Source organism: Canis aureus, chromosome X (genome assembly GCF_053574225.1).
Source record: "Canis aureus isolate CA01 chromosome X, VMU_Caureus_v.1.0, whole genome shotgun sequence".
Lineage (NCBI taxonomy): Eukaryota > Metazoa > Chordata > Mammalia > Carnivora > Canidae > Canis > Canis aureus.
In genome coordinates this window covers 3,088,947-3,100,191 of record NC_135649.1, presented here as the reverse complement: position 1 = coordinate 3,100,191, position 11,245 = coordinate 3,088,947, and the positions used below count along the sequence as shown (strand labels likewise).

At 56.1% G+C, this 11,245-nt stretch overlaps 1 protein-coding gene across 17 annotated transcripts in view; it reads left to right on the top strand.

Annotated features, from left to right (window-relative positions):
- The first annotated feature begins 1,802 nt into the window (after nt 1–1,802).
- Nucleotides 1,803–11,245, top strand: part of ZNF185 (zinc finger protein 185 with LIM domain) — a 64,511-nt gene continuing 55,068 nt past the window's right edge. For 10 of the 17 annotated variants that reach the window (XM_077890144.1, XM_077890139.1, XM_077890149.1 and 7 more), the window contains exon 1: nt 1,804–1,950. The gene's annotated coding sequence lies outside the window, so the exon portion shown is untranslated. Of the gene's footprint in view, nt 1,951–11,245 lie in introns of all 17 variants that reach the window. The other 7 variants (XM_077890142.1, XM_077890135.1, XM_077890138.1 and 4 more) reach the window with 2 other exon arrangements.

The window sequence follows — 11,245 nt, the reverse complement described above, 5'->3', positions numbered from 1 at the left end:
CCAGCAGCCCAAGGTGGGGGATGGGAAGGTGTTAGATGCTGGTCACCCGACTGGAAGCAGAAAAATGCTGACTGGCAAGAGACAGATGAACTGAAGAGACTTTATATACAATTCCCCCATCCCCACCCCTCCACACATAGTCACACAGACACAGGGTCACCTCCTCCCTACCTGACAAAGGCCAGGAAGAGAAAATAAGAACAGCTTCCAGAGTTTCAATCACCCCTCAGGCCCCTCCTTCTGCAATTCCTCTCTGACCCCTTGTGTTGTCTCTGTGCCCCAGGGATGAGTCAGACAGGCTCTGCCCTCCTGGAGCTCACCATCTAGAACAATAAAGGGTCATGACCACTATGCTAGATCAATGTCAGAGGATGGAACTGGGGAAGCAATCCACATCCCTGGCGGGGGGGGGGGGGGGGCGGGGGGGCGGGGGGGGGCTGCAGTCAGAAGATCTACAGCCACTTGAGTGAAGGTTTGGAGAACAACTAAGACAAGGGGACAAAGGACACTGTAGGCAGTCTGAGTGCCAGGAGCAAGTGCCCCAAGGAGATAGGACTCATGATGTATTTGGAAGGCAAGAGGGGAGCGTGGCTGATCTGCAAAGAGAGGTGGGCACCACCTATCCTTGGGCCCCCTTGACGTTTGGCTTTTATCCCGAGAGCAATGGGAAGCCATCCAAGAGTTGCAAGCATGTAAACCCTGAGACTGACTTCTGTGTGGAGACTGGATGGGAAGGAAGGCAAAAGAGAGGCAGGGTAAGCAGGCCTGGACTAGGGGGTGGCAGTGGGCATGCGCACAAGTCTATGGATCAGAGGGCCATTTGGGATACAGACTTGATGGGGCTTGAGGAAGGAGGAACTGCCAGAACACATCCTTTCCATCCTGTCAGCTTGATAGGCCAACTTTTGGCCAACTCTATGCCTCTGTAGGACTGATGTGGCGGCCCCTCGCATTGGAGGCATTCCCTGGACCCACACCTGGGGTGGGGGCTTCCCTTGATGCTCCCTCCTTCCTAGTACGTAGCTCTGGTGCCTTGCACCTAGCAGGTACTCAGTAAGCATGATTCAATAACACACATCCTCAAAGAGCATGAATGAATGACACCTGTCAAACTGCACTGGCCCCAGGGGTCTGCAAGTGTCAACTGTGAGGTGGCCCAGCTTGCTGACAGGGTGCTCCTGGTGTGGCCTCCCAGGGAGAGAACTTCCCTCCTTCCCTCTGTGAGCTGCCCGGGCTCCCTCACTTTCTTCTCCTCCTTCGCAGCCTCTAGGACTTCCTGTATGATCTCAGCCTCTGGCCCCCCGGCCCCCCTCCCCGCCCCTGTCTGGGATCTTCATCTGTAAAATGGATCTAGGAACAGTAGTCCTCAACAGAATGAACCCGCAGCATCTGTAGAAGTCATCGGCCCTGAGCAGGGGCCAGATCGCATCGGGTGCGCAATAGGCAGCCGGGGCCCTTCATGTGGCCGAGACCTCCCGGCCCAGGGCCGCGCGCCCGAAGGAATTTGCCTGGAAGTTTTCCACCGCGGCAGAGGCTTCTGGAGCCTGCTCTGGGCTCGGCGTGGGGAGCCCCGGCCTTGATTTCTCCAGCAGCCCCGCGGGGCGGGGCTGGGAAGGGGCGGGCGGGCGGAGGACACTGGCGGGAGAATGTGCGGAATGTGCCAGGCGCATCTACCTACCCCAAGAGAGGGCAGGGGAAGGGGGCCGGCCGAGGGGAGGGGCGAGGGGCGAGGCACTGGGCGCCGGTGAAAACCTGTTTGTTCTCCTGCGGGTGGAGCCCAGTCCGCGCCTTCTCGCCGCCCTGTGCGCTCCCGGCTGCACCCGCCGCCCGCCGCCCCGCGCCCGCGCCCCGGCCCGGCCCGGCCCGACTGGGCGCTGTCCACCTGAGGGAGCCCGCGCCCCGCGCCCGCCTGATCCCCTGCCCGCCCCGCGAGCCGAGCACCTGTGCCAGGTAGGGCTGTCGAGTCGCCGTCGGGGCGGCCCGGCCGAGAGGCATTGGGCCCGGGTGGGGGTGGGAGGGCTCCTGGCCCCTGCCCCGGCAGGCGGCAGGGACAGCTCAGGGCCTCAGTTTCCCCTGCCATGACCCTCCCCGGCTCCAGGCATTCCTTTTGGGTTTCCAGCAAGGAGGCAGTGCACTTGGTTTTCTGGTTTGCACCATGAGCGAAGAGACGAAGGTAGAGAGTCAAAAAAGGCTGGCCTCCTCGACCTGTCTGGAAGAGGGGGGTTTGATTGTTAGTGACTGCCCCGGGCCGGGGTACTCTGAGCATTGACTGCAGGGAAGAGTCAGAGCTCTACAGATCAGCTTGGTTCACCGTGTCCATTTTATAGGTAACAACACTGAGACCCAGAGGCTGGCTCACCCTGAAGGCCAGAGCAGAGGACTTGAGGGTTGCTTGTGATGAGCATGTGCTGGGCACAGGGCAACCTCCTGGAGGGCTACCAGAATGGTAGCTGCCCCAGACAGAAGGCGCCGAATCAAGTGTCACTGGGTGTTATCAACGGGATCTGCAGCAAGCTGGCTCTGTGGCTGAATTGTTTCGATGGGGGCAGGGGAGCCGAGAGCCTTGTCCTCTTTGGAGAGGCAGAGTGATACCTGGCCTCGGGAAGACTGAACCCTCAGCATCTCTGACTGCTCTGCCACTTGTGAGCCCGGCGTGGGGCGGGGGGCACCTGGGCAGCTCCGTCAGTCCAAGGAGATAACACACGGGGCCTCCTTCCACCCAGGGCTCAGATGAGGTCAGTGTGACTGCAACAGGGCTCTGGAACATCTGAGGTGCGGTAGGAATTGTGTTCTCACTGGGCTGTTTGCACTTAGTTTGGACGTTGTGGAACACTGTGCATCTCCGGATCACGATCTGTGAACCCTGAGAGAGAGCCCCTCACACCCCATCCATCCAGCAGTGGTTGAGGCCTCCTGAACCTGGACCCACTCTTGCTTTCCTCTCATGGTCCTTCAGATTTCTGGTCATGGTACCTGGCTGGGGACAGGAAGCAGGGTGCCCTGGGCTGATTGATAAGCCTGGGCTGTGGGGAAGGACCCTGGATTCCTTGTTCCCTGCTTACCAGCTCACATAATGCTGCAGGGCAAATCTAGGGGGAAGGGCAAGCAGGGGAGGGTCCTACGGTCCAAGGCCTCCACTGCCCCATCTGAAAAATCAGGGGCAGCCCAGAGGCCAGCTCCGAGGCCCTGCTTGCCACTTAGAAGCATCTAGCTGGGGCATAGATGCATGGGCCAGGGGCCAGCTTGCTGGGTGTACCTGTGCTGTTTGTCCCATTACCTGTGGGCCATCCCAGGATGGGAAGGAGCAGATCCACCTCACTTGCCCTTCTCCCTCCTTCCATCAATTGTCAGCCCCAGCGCTTGTGCCTTCCTGGCCTGGACTTCAGATGCCCCGGCCTGCCTGAGGGCTCTATAGTCAGCTGTGGAAAGCTAATGGAAGGTACCCAGAGCAGCACACAGCAGGTGCTCCAGATCTGTTCATCTCCACCCTTCGGAGACTCACAAGTCAGTGACAGAGGTGGCCCGTGACCATGTCAGGTGCTGCAGCTCTGAGTGGCATAAACACAAGGGGCTGTGGGAGCTTGGAGCAAGGGAGCAGCTCTGACTGGGAGGATCAGGGAAAGCTTCCTGAAGGAGGAGGGGTTGGAAGTAAGGGGAGGAGCTCAGCGGCTGCCAGGTCAAGGTCTACATATCCTTTGGAGCTGCATGAGTCTAGCCTCCCTCTTGTTCCCAAGCAATCAAAGCCAGTTCTTCCTAAACCTATGTTCTACCCAGAGCTGGGCTGTGGGGGTCTGGAGAGAAATCAGATGCAGGCCTTGCCCCAGGGAGTGACAGTCTAGCTGGGGACATGGATGGCCACTCAGTAGGGAGCTACCACCAGCATCGAAACGTCCCCACCTCACTTCCTCTTCAGTCGGGGTCCAGATTTCAGACAGTCCTCTGCCTGAGGGCAGTGATCCCAGGGGTGCCCTCCTAAGATCTAGCAGGACAGGCAGACATCATCAGCACCTGCTTCCTGAACTGTCTTCGGTCGCATGCCAGGAAAAGTCCCAAAACGGGCTCAGTGCACTCTGAAACTGGAAGCCTGCCTTCTTCCTTCTCCACTCAGCCTCCACGGGTGACTGATCCCTTTGGTGTGGATCTTGCTTCAAGCCACAGCCCATAAGGTGCCAGCTCATGCATAACACCAGCTTGCTTGCTACTTGCTGGGCTCTGACGTTGCCCCCACTGCCAGGCCCTCCCAGGGTGGGCTAGGACTGTGGTTGGAGGAGAGGAGAGCTGTTTGCCATGACTCGGAGCTCCGCACAGCAACCCCCACGGTGCCCCAGGCTCCTGTGGTTGGGATCCACCGGGATCCCAGGACTCTGCATTCATTTATACTGTGCTGCACAGAGCTGCCTGATGGCAGGACTGGGGCAGCGCACCTGGCAGGCCCACGTGCCTGAGCATGACGCTCAGGAGAGGTTGGCATCATTGTTTCGGAGGGCCCGTGAGCTGGCCGGAGATTCACGACGTGGAGCGGGGAGGTGAAGGGTGGGAGACTGTGTGATGGGACAGGGAGGTGCCTTCACAGCCCAGTGGTAAGAGAGCAGCTCAGAGGTCAGGTTGAGTTTACACCCCAGCTCAGCCATCGTCCAGTTGTGCAACCCGAGCACATCACATAGCATCCGGAGGCCTCGGTTTTGTCACCTCTACAGAAGGGAGGCTGAAGCCAGGGGCACAGATTGAGCCAGGACCGCCGTGTCCTCCTCCGGGGCCATGGTGGCCAGGGGTGAGGTTGGGGCCAGGTTGGGAGGAATGTGGGCTCCCCACCTAGCAAAAAATGGTTTAAAAATCACTGCTAGTCTGTTCTGATGATGCATATAGTATCTACCTACAGTTAAATTATTTGCTACAGCACACTTCATTCGTAGATCATTTCTGGATGCCTCCTGAAATCTGATTTGCTTTCTTTTTTAATGTTGGCCGTTTTCATTTTTAACCGTTTATCTTGGATCGATTTAAAACTCACCAAAAAGTTGTAAGAATGGTACAAAGAACTCCCTCAATGCCGCATCTGGATTCCCTGCTGTGGAGGAAGGTGACATGGTGGCACTTGAGTGACAGTAACGTTCGTGGAGGAGTGGCCATTGGAGGGGTTGGGGGTGGGCAGGGCTGGTGTCAGTTCTTTTTTCCAAGAGGGAAACTGAGGCACAGAGGGGTACTCGCTCAAGACTCATTGGAGGATTAGGAATGGAGCCAGTTTCCCTTGGCTCACAGGTGAGCATGTGCACATTTGGTGAGTGTTTTCTGATTGCTGGCCTGTGTTGGGCTCTGGGGCACAGCAGTGAGTGAGAACTGAGAAGGGTGGGGATGAGAGAGCAGGAGGGACAGGTCTGGGTGGAGAGGCCTGGCAAATGAAAAGTTAAGAGGCTCATTGTCAAAGTCTAATGTGGGGAGGCAGGAGCCTCCAGCTAAAGCACATATCCCAGAGGTGCAGGATTCTACAGGGACCCAGAGGCCACTTTCAGGAGCACCATTTAGGTCTTTCCCGTGGGAAGTCTGCTCACTTCCCACTTCAAGAGAGAGCCAAGAAGTGGAGCTGGTGGTGGTGGTGGTGGTGGTGGTGGTGGTGGTGGTGGAAGTGGCTGTGGAGCCTCAGGGCCATGCCATGGGACAGAGAGGAGACCTGGCCTTTGGGGCCAGTGGTGGACAGGCCTCATGCTGCTGCAGGCTGTCACTGGTGGTGGTCTTGGCCTTGGACCCCTTAGTCTGGTTCCTGTGATCGTTGGCTCAGCACACCATTTTCTGATGACTAGGTCATTTTTCCAGAGAGCTTGACGTGGCAAGGGGTTCCAATCACAAGAACGAGTGAAAATGCTTACATCAGGCAGTGCCTGGTTTAGACTAAAAAAAAAAAAAAAAAAAAAAAACAGAACAAAAACCCAGGATTTGTTACACCGCTTTTGCCTGGTGAACTCCTAAGTCATTCTTTCATTCTCTGGGGGAGGCCTGAGCTGAGGGCACTTCCTTGGGAAATGTAGCACTCTGGCAGTGCCCTGGAAGGGCTGCTCTGGCCTTCTGTCTGTCTATCTGTAGGCCCAGCACCCAGCCTGGCTGCCAACTTTCCATAAGTGGTTGTTGAATACATGAAAATGTGGCCTTGGGCAAATGCTTTCTCCTCTCTTAGTCTCCATATTCTTATAGAAAAATGGGGACAGTGGTGATAGGTAAGGGTGGAGTATGGGAAACTGGGTCTGGGGCGGATAGGAGGGGAGAAAATAGCTGGGAGGAGGCCTGTCTGAGGTTGGCCTGGGTGGGAGGTGTTGTTGGCTGGGGAGAGGGGGCTAGGTACCTCTTTTCCTCTTGAGCTTTACTCATGATCACCTGTAACTAGGACAAAAGGAAATCTTTGACCAATGTTAGTCAGAGGCAAGTTGGGGCAGGGGGAACTTTCTGGTCTCCGAGCCTGCTCTGCCAAAGGCTGAGAAGGTGGTCACAGTGAAGGTTCAGGGCTGTTCCTGAGGAAGCCATTGGTCGAGCTGGATGGGAGTGGGCCCACATCTCCTGAGTCCCTTCCAACCCCTTTAGGTGTCTGTGTGCAGACAGGGATACTGTCTCTGCTCCACTGGGATGGGCTTCAGAACACCTTGCTTCCCAGGCTACAAGGGTGCAAGGAGTGGGGGACAGAGCCAGCCCAGGCCCTGAAGAATGCCCAGGGTTCTGCGGGGTCCCTTCTCATGCCACCGCAGGGGAGGTGGAGGCCCTGGGAACACTGGGAATAATTGATATGGGTGGCTCCGGCAAGGGGTTCTATTTGCAGTGAGGCCTCATGGGCTCTGCTGTCCCCATCATCTTAGCCCTGCCCAGACCCCTGGCCTCCACAGAGCATCTCAGAAGGCCCTGCCCAGAAGCCCTTGCTGGCCCTTGAGGCTAAGCCACCCCTGAAACGGCTCAGTCACCCCAAGCAGTCACTTGTATCCAGCCTGGAGAGAACTAGAAGATGGGCACAGGAGAGCCAGGACAAGTCCCAGCCCCTCGGCCATGGCTCCCTTGCCCCCCTGGGGCTTGAGTTCTCCACTGCCTCTGGAGAGAGCTGGCCCTCCTCACACCCTCAGACAGCTGCCTCCCTGGGCCCTCCAGCACTGACGCCGAGAAGTCTAGATTCTGGGATGTTGGGGGTGGGCTGGGGGAAGGTGAAATTCCAGACTTTCATGTAGAAGTCATTTACCTGTAAAGCACATTTACAAATACTCTCCCCCCACACACGCATTCTTTTTCCACATTACATTTTTCCCTCTGTCATCCAAGTCTCTTCCAGCTCTTTCTTCCACGTGGTGCGCCTCCTTCCTCCTGCCCTAGGAGCCTCCATGCCGGAGTTCCTGGCACTGCAGCATCATGTGCAGTCAAGGTGCTCTGCTCCACTGGGGCTGCTGGACGCTCCATGCTGAGCGGGCAGGGGGCCTGACATGACTCAGCTGCTCAGCCATCTCTCTCTGGTGGGCCTCTGCAGGGCCCCCTACTCCTGGAGTGCTGCCAAGACTCTCTGGATCCTGGGAATCCTAGGTGCACCAGTGCACTGCCCACTCCACTCCTCCTGGAGAAGAGCAAGTTGTCTGGGTACTGTCCTCTTGCCAGATGCTGACACTGGAAATCAGAATGTCCTCATTTGTGAAGTCTGGCCTCAGGAGGCTGCTTCATAAAGCCTTTGATCATTCCAGCCCTTGGCGGCCTGGGTGTTGTTAGCCTGGGTCTAAACTTAGAGATTAGGCCAAGTGCCTTCAGAAAGGATTGGGGAGGGCACCCAAGCAGGTGGGGGAGGTCACATTCCCTGACTTTTGGTGTCTGAAGCCCCTTCACACTCTGTGCTATATGCTGCCTGTGGCCTCACTCCATTCATCTCTCTGTCCAGGCCTTTCTCAGCCTGGCATGTGGAGTACGTGCCAGCCATGGCCTGGGCACTCCCTGAGACACTAGGCCTTTGACCCCAGGGGATGTTCTAGAGGGAAGACAGAACAAGAAGGGAAGTGCTCTGAAAAAACTATGGGGTCCCATGCCCTGGTGAGGAGCACTGAATCTCATGCCTTCCCCCACCCATGACTAGGGACTTCAAATTCAGCCAGAGAGTAAGTCACATGTCCCATGACTTGTTTTAACAGAACTAGGACTCAGACTCCTTGTCTAGTTCTCTTTCATTTGCACCTGAGTTGAAAGAGACATCATGGATGTGTGCCTTCTTGGTGTTGGCCAAGTTCTCCTCATCTCTAACACCATGAGTGTGCCCCACCCATGAAATGACAGATAATGAGCCCAGCTGGCTTGGCTCTACAGTGTTCTGAACAAGCATTGTCTCCTACCCCCTTCTTAGATTCTGTTTCTACTGCTTAGAGGGAAAAGGTAGCAAGTAGGGTTCTCTAGCAGGTAGACTTTGGCTACGTTCGTTTTACCCTCCCATGGTAACCCAGACCACCCCCAAATGAAGAAGTTTGAGGGGGCTCTTTCATGGGCATTTATGCGCAAGGGAGGACTGTTACCTTGAAGCTCAAAGGCATTTGCCTGGAACATACCCAAAAGGGACCCAGATGCCCATTCTGGAAAGTGGATCTAAGGCCCAGGGTCTTTTCTTTGCATCTTTTCCCACATCCTGGGGCCACTGATGGCCGTTTGTCCAAAGGGAACATTGACAGTGAGAATGAGCAGGGGCATCCTCCCCATGCTCAGAATCCCCCATCACCAGTTGTGCCAGAAGGGAAGCATGGAGGGATTCTGGCCTGGGGAGCCACGTGGGCCCTGGCAGCCCAGATCCTTGGGGTTGTAGAGCCCAACTCAGGCTGTTATAGGAAGGCAAGAGGATACAGGTATGACAGCTGGGATTTTGCTTGCAGGTTTTGTCTTTCCATAGATTAGTCATTGACACCCTCACCCAATGATGGGGAGCCAAGGTTCCATGGGAGCAAGGAGTCTCCTTCTGCCAAGCCAGCTGTCTTCTCTGAGACTGCCTGACAGTGCCCAGTGGAAGGATCAGAACTGGCTGGGTTTACCCATCTTAGAAACAAGTTGTTGAAAGACATGTGGCTTTTCTTCATTACACCTCTTCTCTCATGACCCAGATGGGAGCACTCATGTTTTTGCTGAAGTGATTCTGGGGCTTTGCCTCTGTTAGGGCTCCATGCCTTGGAGCCCCATGAAAATGCTCAGGGACAGAGTTTTACTCAAACATGGGCTGAAGTTGGCCTGGCAATGGGCCCATGCACTGGGTGGCCTAAGGCCTTGATGCCTTTATCTACATGTCACTTGCCACATCCGTATTTGGTCACTGGGCTTGACTGTATGGGCCATGCTCTGGGTTGTGCCCTCTTGTCCTATCCCACTGCTTCCTGAGCCAATCCCTAACTTACACCTAAGGGGTCAACCAAGAGTTGAAGTGTGGGCTTGGGTTCCAAAAGACAGAACTACATGTGATCCCTACTGGGGATCCCTGCACAGGAAGTTGGTACACGAAGGGAAACATAGCTGGGCTCCCTCTCAGCCCTCTGGGTACAGGTTGTCAAAACCCACCTCTGGGAAAGAAGTCCTGCCCCTTGCTCTTCTGTCTGTGGTGTGCCCACTCATGCTTGCTCACTATGGCCAGCGCCCAGCACACACACATTCAGACAAGCCCCAACACCTGTATACTTTGGCTGCAGCTCCTTCGTGTGTGAAGCTAAGGGTGTTTTGTTCCTCTTCCATCCTGGTTTGCCTAGGAGGCCCTTGCCTGGCACCCAGCACTCCCCATTCCCCAGCCACCCACTTGCTTGACTTTCCATCTTTCACACAAGCTCTTGGCAGGAAGATCCCAGGCCAGGGTCCCGGGGACTGGGGTTGGAACAAGGGCTGGGCTGCCTGTGTTCGCAGCGCAGCTGCCTTGCCATCTGGTTGGTGTTCCCCCAGTTGTGTGGAGGAAGCCAGCCTGTCCCAGCTGTGCCTGGGGGGTCAGGGGAGGGCATTGCAGTCCTGGGGGCAGGAGGCCGTCATGGGCACAGCAGTACCTCTAGAGTAAGGGCTCCAGGATGGGTGACACCCAGGGGCTGGATAGGGCCACCAGGGTAGATGCCCCTCCAGGCCTACTGTGTGTGCTCTCTGACCTCTATATCTTCTTCTCCTCCTATGGTTCCCTTTTCCTTCTAGGCCAGTGGAAAATGCAGACATTTTTAATGCAGTATGACTAACAATGGGACCGGGCCGTGTTCCTTGGTCAAGGGGCTGTGGGACTTGAGGGCTCCTCTGGGAGATGCTGCCTGGGCTGAGGCTCCAGGTCATTTGGCAAGGAGATAGCTGCAAGGGCAATGATAGCGAAACCTGCCTGAGAAAAGGGGCAGGCCAAACATGGAAAGTCCAACAGGGTAACAATTCTGGAAAATTGTCTCTGAATTAGTCTTCTAATCTTAGAGGCAGAGCACGCCCTGTCCTTGTGGGGTGATGGGACGCCCCTCCTCCTGCTGCTTCTCTCTCCAGCTCTGTCTCCTTATGCATCAGCCAAGCATTTGCGTCACTGTCTTCCAACTCCCTGGCTCCCTCCCTCCTGCTAATCTGCCTGCATCAGCTCCTGCTGGCATCAGCTCCAGCTCCACTCTCTGACCACACCAGGCTCGCTGTGGCCTGGGGGAAACAGGCTCCTTGTGCTCCCTCATTGGCTCTTTGCTCCTCTCTATCTAATCAGGGCTGGAGGCCCCTTCCTGGGAAGTTGCTGGAAAGTCTTTGAGAGGCTTTGGCAGTAGGGAGGAAGGTGCATTCGGAGGTCATCTCCATTAGGGAGGGCCTGTCCCCATCTACCCCACTCATTCTTGCTAAGGATGCCCCCCCCCATCTGCCCCAAGAGACATCTGCAAGCTAATGGAAGAGGGAGAAAGAAGGGTGTGAAGAGCCAAGAAAGTGGGCTGGAGGCACCCATCTAGTGTCTGAGGTGGCCTGGTCTGCTCAGGAGGACTTGGACTTGGTCCTGAGCTGCTCTGGGACAGGCTGCTATAGTGTGAGTGTAGGGCCTTGCTTGGAGTTGACACAAGGAGTTGTTCTATGAGGCATAGCTAAGATAAAAGGTGGCAGATAAGCCACCTGCTCCTTTGGTGGCCCAGGCCAGGCCCCTAAGCAGGGCAATATGGCAATTCCTAAAGTACCAGGAGACTTCTCCATATCAAAGTAGGAACAGGAGCTGTACACTGAAAAGGTACACAGAGAGGCTGTCCTGACTAGAAATGCACTCTCACAGACCATTTTGGAGTTGAGAACA